The following is a 6994-nucleotide window of genomic DNA, read 5'->3' as shown; positions in this document are numbered from 1 at the left end:
TTCAGGAGTCATCTGTAGCTCTGGCTACAAACACATGGCTAGAGCTACAGATGGTTACACTTTTTTTAGATGGACAATGCACAACTCTAATAAAGTCTATTTCATCAGGATGGCCTATATTCCAAACTTATTTTCCCCCCAATCAACATTTGTATCCGTCAATCTAGACAAACAGGCCCAAGCCAATTATGATAAGCTGAGCAAGGACAAAATATCCTATTAATTCTAAATGCTGTTGCTTTCCATACAAATTAGCTGAGAACCATCCACCCACAACATTCAGATTTTATTTTCATCTCCACTCTGACTGAGCTATAATCCCGCTTTGAGTTTTCTTTGATTCACCTCAGGCAACTTTGCTGTTATTTTTTATACATACAGCTCTGAAAAGTGTATCATCAATCCTAAGATATTAGTTGTTCTGAGTTGGACTGCAAATGTCAGTGTGGGGAAAAAAAGTATCTCTGAAGCTTGAGAGAAAAAGATCTTTGTTTTCAGAAGAGTCAGGAGGCTCCGAGGACCATAACAGTGAAATATTAGAGGGGGATTTCTCATCAGATACTAGAAAAGCCTGAAGCAGTTGTGACTTTAACAGTATGGTGACAAAGGTGGTACGTTCAGCCGAGCCAAGCAGTGCAGAAGAATGTCTAAACTGGTGCTGCCATTCAAGCGGATTTGCCCTGGATGTATATCTCATGTGCCGTGCTGCCTTTACCCTGAAGGGGGCAGAAGTGCTGCTCCAAGTTCAGAGCAAAAAGCCAGCTGACCAAGATGATTCACATCTAGCATTAAAAAGGAAATGTTAAATGTGATTAAGAAGATGTTTTTACAAGAAAATAATGCATTTATTACAAATAATGCCATAAAACTGTTATAAAATACAGTTTTAAAACAGTCAGGTCAGGTGAAAATCCCGTCAGTGAAAATCAGTGACTGGACGAGTCAACTGTGACTCGACACTTCGCAGTCACTCCACGGTTCTTCATAGCTGTGCAGGCTGACAGGCCAAGTTAAACTCACTGCTGAAGACAAAAAGGAACAGGCTCTCTGTTGCAGGTCTGAGTGTGGACAGCCTGCAGGCAGGAGCAAAGCAAGCTGAACCCTGCGTGAACTCCTCCATGAACCACTCTTTTACCTCCTCTGTACTGAGCTGCAGAGCATTTTTCACCGTGTGTTTCATCTTCCCCCAACGTGAGTGCTTTAGCTGCTCGTTTAGTGCCCGCAGACATTAGGCTGTGAAAAGCTATGTGTCCAAATGGCCCCAACAACTAAGAGGGCTTTCAGACCCAATGTCTGACTGAATAAACCGACCTGCTGTCTGCTCTCGTCCTGGACTAAAAACCATCAGCGTGGAGTCTTTTGAGCCAGACACACAGACTCACACAGCTCATCTTGTTCCATAGTCGGATAACATGAGAGTGGATGAATAATAAACACACGCCTCGTCTATTTGCATCACCTCAGCTGTTGTTTTACATATCAGACCAACAAATTCAAATTCACTTTAATAAAAGCATGCTTCTTTCCAATATTATCTTCATATAAGGCATGTGTTTAACATCTTATTGTTTACATGCAGTGTTTTAATGTGTTTATTGGTGCAAATTGATGATTAGTAAATCCACATCTTCAATACAGGATGCAATGAAGCAAGGGGATGCTTTCTAAAACAGCCCTGGAGTCAACAGACAGCTGTCCTAGCTTTGTTTCCTCGCAAGAAGGTAACAGGACCTACCTTCTACCTGTGTCTCAGGAAACCAGGGATCCCTCACCCTGGAAAGCAGTAGCATTTGAAGGTGTTTACAGGAAATGTTGGCCATTTCTGCACAAATGTGAGGTTAAAAAAAAAGTATTGCAAACCTATTCAGGAACAGCTGAAACATACCAAAAAGAAAAGTTTTCCACTCTCAGATTATGTAATATGGAATCCTTTTCCCCATTACATACCAAACCATGTCTATTTTTGTTTAAATGACTGCTCTTTTCCTACTTTTAGGACTTCTATGACAATCAAATAAGGTCAAGTTCATGCAGAAATACAGAAAATTCTAAAAGGCTCACAAATCTAAGTGAATAACAGCCATGTTTACACTTTGGTGTTCTGGACAGATGAAACATACTGGCAATAAGATGTTAACTATTTCAGAAGTGCTTATAAAGTTGCAGTTGTTGACACTGGATGTAGCTAAGATCATTTAACCTCTCGCTAAGCTAATCTGAAGTAACCATCTCCTTGTTTTATTGTCTCTTGTAGCACATGAGAATTAGGAATAGTGCTGAAATTTGGACTGGTTTTATTAGATGAAAAACAAAAATCAAAATCTTAAACAGATAGGCAGAAGATGAGATACAGCAAAAATGCCCAGAAAACCGTCCAACAAGTTAGGCTGTCTACTAAAAACAAAGTTTTGATGATGTTCTGAAAGTGAAAAATGTGTGTATTCCACTTTCAGTCCATATTCAGCTGTACCAGAAGTACAACATCCAGGTATCTGTAGAGGACTTTGTACAGCGGCATATGATACTATATAAATACACTTTTGGACTCAAAGTAGGTTCTCAGACTCCTCAATTTGAGAAACCAGTGTTTGGTTATTTAGTACGTTTTTCTAACGTACCGTTGTCATCACGTTAGAAAAACGTTTTTGTGTTATCAGAGACACAACTGCATTCAGCCGTAGCAAATTTTCAGCATTTTCGGTAGTTTACAACTTCATTTTGAAAAAACACAACACTGTCAAAATTCACTACGCAAGTATGTATCCAGTGGATGTGGTGAACTAATTGAAAGTGTACTTAAAGTATCCAAATCGAGACACGAGAAGCTCTGAGTGATGGGAAAGGGGTGGGATTAAAGGCTTTGCACACACCTGCAGGTGTTCCAGTCACACCCTAACAGGTTTAACTAAGATGGGGAACTGAGGCGAACGCCAGTCAGGCGCAGTCTCTGCGTGCCTACACAGAGATGTCAAATCAGCAACGGCAAGGAGAAGCATTTATGTGGGCTTACCTCTGGGTGCTGTGCAGGCATCACTCACTCGGTTTGAGTCACAGAGCAGGTTTAAATAATAAGAGCCTCAGCAACAGTTGCTACAGGCGTTCAGCCAGCATTCAATCAACTTACCCATTAATCTTTCATCCAGTAATTAGGCTAATTCATGTCACAAAAACTAAAGAGAATTACTGAGTTTGACAGAAACATTTTGTCTACTTTTCATCCTCCATGAAACAAAAGACCTTATTGTCCATGTGCCAGTGTTGATTCGTCACGCACTGCAACACTGAAAGGGCTTTTTTCTCTCTTTTTTTTGGACAAGGACAACAGAGCATGAAGTGTGTGATCTCTTAAATCCCCAAGCAAGACCTCGAGGCACCCCTGCTGGCTGCAAATTAACCTACTTCATACCAGGCTCCGAATGCAGCGTGCGTGATAGTGTGAAACTAAAAGCTCGTCGGAGCTTGTTTTTCATGTGTTTGCTTTCATTGAGCTGCAGACTGGACCTGGAGTGTTGCAATTACATTAGATGTTGTGTAATTAGCTTGATTAATAGAGGCAGCAACATGGGTAATCACGGAAGCAGTTCTCCAAACGTGAAGACTGGGTTTATCCATAAACAGCATGTAAACATTGTAAATGTTAATGTTATTAAATCACAATCCCGAGGTTGTCTGAGGGAGCCCCCTTTGAGAACCACATATAAAGTAATGTGTATGTTATATATACTTGTGACCACAAGATGTCACTCCAGTTCAGGAAGTCTCAGCAACAGCAGTGTCAGCGTCTCCTGAAATAGCAAGCCTGTCCTGTCAGCCTCTCCTTGAAAACATGCATGACTGTGCTTTTGATTGCAATGTTTATGGGCTTTTCTATTAGCTGCTGCCTTTGAGGGTCACCACAGCAGATAATCTGCCTCCATTTCACTCTATACCTAACATCCTCCATCACACCAACCCATCTACATGTCACACTCATCAATCCCTACTCTGGCCTTCCAATTTCCTCCTGCCTGGCAGCTCTATAGTCACCATCATTGGCTCAGTACATCCACTGTCCCTCTGCACATGTCCAGGCCACTCAGCCTGAGCTGTCCCTCTAATATAATAATTTCTGGTCACTCCCAGTGAAACCTTCAGGTCTGCCACCTCCAGATCCACCTCCTGTCTCTTTGTCAGTGCTGCCGTCTCCAAACCACACATCAGAGCAGCTCTCACTACCATCTTGTAAACCTTCACCTTCACTCTTCTCGCTACCCTTCTGTAACAAATCACCCTTGACACTCCTCTCCCACCCACTTCACCCTGCCTGCACTCTCTTCTGTCTGTTGCTTTGGACGGTCGATCCCAGGTATTTAAATTCACCTGTCTTCACTGCCACTGCTCCTTGTATCTTCAGGTAATATGTTTTCAATCATCTTGCTATTTCAGGAGAGTACTTGGCACAGTGGTTAGCACTGTCGCCTCACAGCGAGAAGGTCCTGAGTGCAAGTTAAGTGCTAACTTTAACTGTCCGTAGGTGTGACTGGTTGTCTGTCTTTAAGCCCTTTCACAAACTGGCAACCTGTCTCCCACCATATGGCAGCAGGGATAGGTTCCAGCTTCCTGTGACCCTGAGTTAAAGAAGATGGATGGATTTGATTAGCTCCATATTTCTTGAGTGCATCAGTCTTCTGTTACCTTACACCTGTTTTGAGAACTTAAAGCACTCTAAATTACACCACACCTGTATGAAGGGATGTTCTACACTGACTGTCCAATGGCCTCTCAGAAAAGGAGAAACATTGTATCAGGGTCAGTTTAGGAATTAGGAAAAAAATCAAGATGAAGCAAAGTTTTGAATCCATTTTAAAGACATCATGTGTTATTTGTTTTTATCTCAGAGATTATCTAGTAGCTCATGTTGAACATAGCGGAACAACTCTACATTCCTTTTCTGTTTTTACAGTGAGGTTTCACTTTAGCTTCAGTCTATCCTGATGTTTTTAGTCTAAAAAGTCTTAAAAGCCACTGAATGGTACTTACACTAAACATCAAACAGTAGAAAGAAACGGTTGTGTGTCTAGCTTGTGAACGTAGTGCATTTAGCAGATAAATATTTCCTCAGGAAGTTGGTAGGGAGCAAAAATAGGTGGCATAGGTGGCAGGTGGCAAACGCTCCCAAAGGCAACAACTTAAAGGTGTGTAAAACAAGTTTCTGCTACCACCAAGTGGACAAAAGCAGTTACTAGAAGTTTGATTTTTTTTGTCACCTCACCTTTGAGTTCAGGAATAACAGTGAAATTCTGCACACAAACCAGTGACAGGAGCAATTTCTGCAGAGCAGCTGTGACTGTGCCAAAAGCATTTAGAGCAGTTAAACTGTCTCCTGTAGTAATAACGAGTTGTTTCACTACAGTTATAAAAACTGATGCTTTTTTATGCTAGCAGTGCGTACTAATCTAAGCTGCTTGCTTGAACCCTTCTAAGGCGTCATATACACAGTTTCATTGAGGGTTTGTGGTTTTAACTATAGTCTGTTGCATATTGAGCAACCGTGTGAAACATCCCGTCTAGCGGCCGATGTTATGCAAAAAAGTGATTTCCAATGTTTTGTGTAATAATTATGTGTAACGTCTTTGATAAATTGGTAAATATATTACATTAAGGGGTTATATATAAATTTATGATAGGAATGCTGTTTATGGATAAAAATGACTTGATATGATTTGTTGAGCTATGTCTGATGCATATTTTACAGATTATAGGCCCGCCCTTTATAAAGGAGGAAACAGGGGAAATCACATTTTAGCACAACGACAAGACATGGCATGAAAACAAAAGCTTCCACTTCCCCGAGAAGCCACAGAGAAGAGGGAAAAAAAGTGTCGTATTTATTATTCAGCAGATTCACAAATTCAGAAGTAGAGAATCCTCAGGGTGAGCCAAAGTCAGAACAACCAACAAACAGAGCTGTGCATCAATACCAGATCAGATGACCTGCCTGAAAATAACAAACCAGAAAACATGGGCTTGCCTCCCTGGTCCGTGAAAACAGTTACAGAAAACAAAAGGCAGAACAGTGCTGCTTACTTGTTCTCTCTTGCTAGACACAGAACAACTACAAGTCTCAATTATCTCTGCTGTGGCTGATTGAATCAAAGAGAAGCAAATGAGCCATGTTGGTTCCATATATAGGGGTGGTCCTCAGGTTGGAGCTGGTCCTCTGTAAGCTGTAGTGTTGCCACACTAATTATAGCCACTCCATTTAAATGCAGATGTCTTCACAAAACAATACACGAGAAACACAATACGGGTCTAACACAGAGTTTGCCCAGCAATTTAGATCTGAATTAAATTCATATTCATTGTCTAATCATCCAAGTATTTGCTGATGACATAAAGTTTCAGGTTGGAATAAAGGAAATGTTTTTGTCTACAAGCAGCGGTTTAAAATCAATTCAATTCAGTTTAATTTATACAGGGCCAAATCACAAATCACAGTCACTTCTAGGCGCTTTATATTGTAAGCTAGAACTTACATTAGTGCATACAGAGAAAAACCTCAAAATCATATGAGCAAGCGCTTTGGTGACAGTGGGAAGGAAAAATTCCCTTTTAACAGGAAGAAACCTCCTGCAGAACCAGGCTCGGGGAGGGGAGGCCGTCTGCTATCCAGCTGTAGGTGGTGAACTTTAAGAAAAATGACAACAATTCCTTCAGAATGTGTGTCACAAGCTCTTCATGTGACTGTATTTCCTTCTATGTCTTTACTTCGTGTGTTGCAGTTGTAGGCACTTTAGGAGGAATGCTGTAAACTAATAATCCACCCAACATGCTTTTTCTCCTGTCAGCACAATAATTCGATTCTCTCAGACTTTAACCCCATGGCCCGCTGCTATTTTTTACCTCTTCATGCTGCCTCAGATTTCTCACTGTGTAAAAGTTCAGTACTGTTCAGATTGTAAGCGATGTCCACGTTGCTTTGATGCTCCATAAAACAGCAGTAAACACTGAATAG

This window comes from Aulonocara sp. 'chitande type north' Nkhata Bay, linkage group LG5, assembly GCF_057382095.1.
Source record: "Aulonocara sp. 'chitande type north' Nkhata Bay isolate Kocher_YH1m ecotype deep benthic linkage group LG5, A_spYH_male_GT1.1, whole genome shotgun sequence".
In the NCBI taxonomy this organism is placed as follows: Eukaryota; Metazoa; Chordata; class Actinopteri; order Cichliformes; family Cichlidae; genus Aulonocara; species Aulonocara sp. 'chitande type north' Nkhata Bay.
This window is presented reverse-complemented; position numbering follows the sequence as displayed.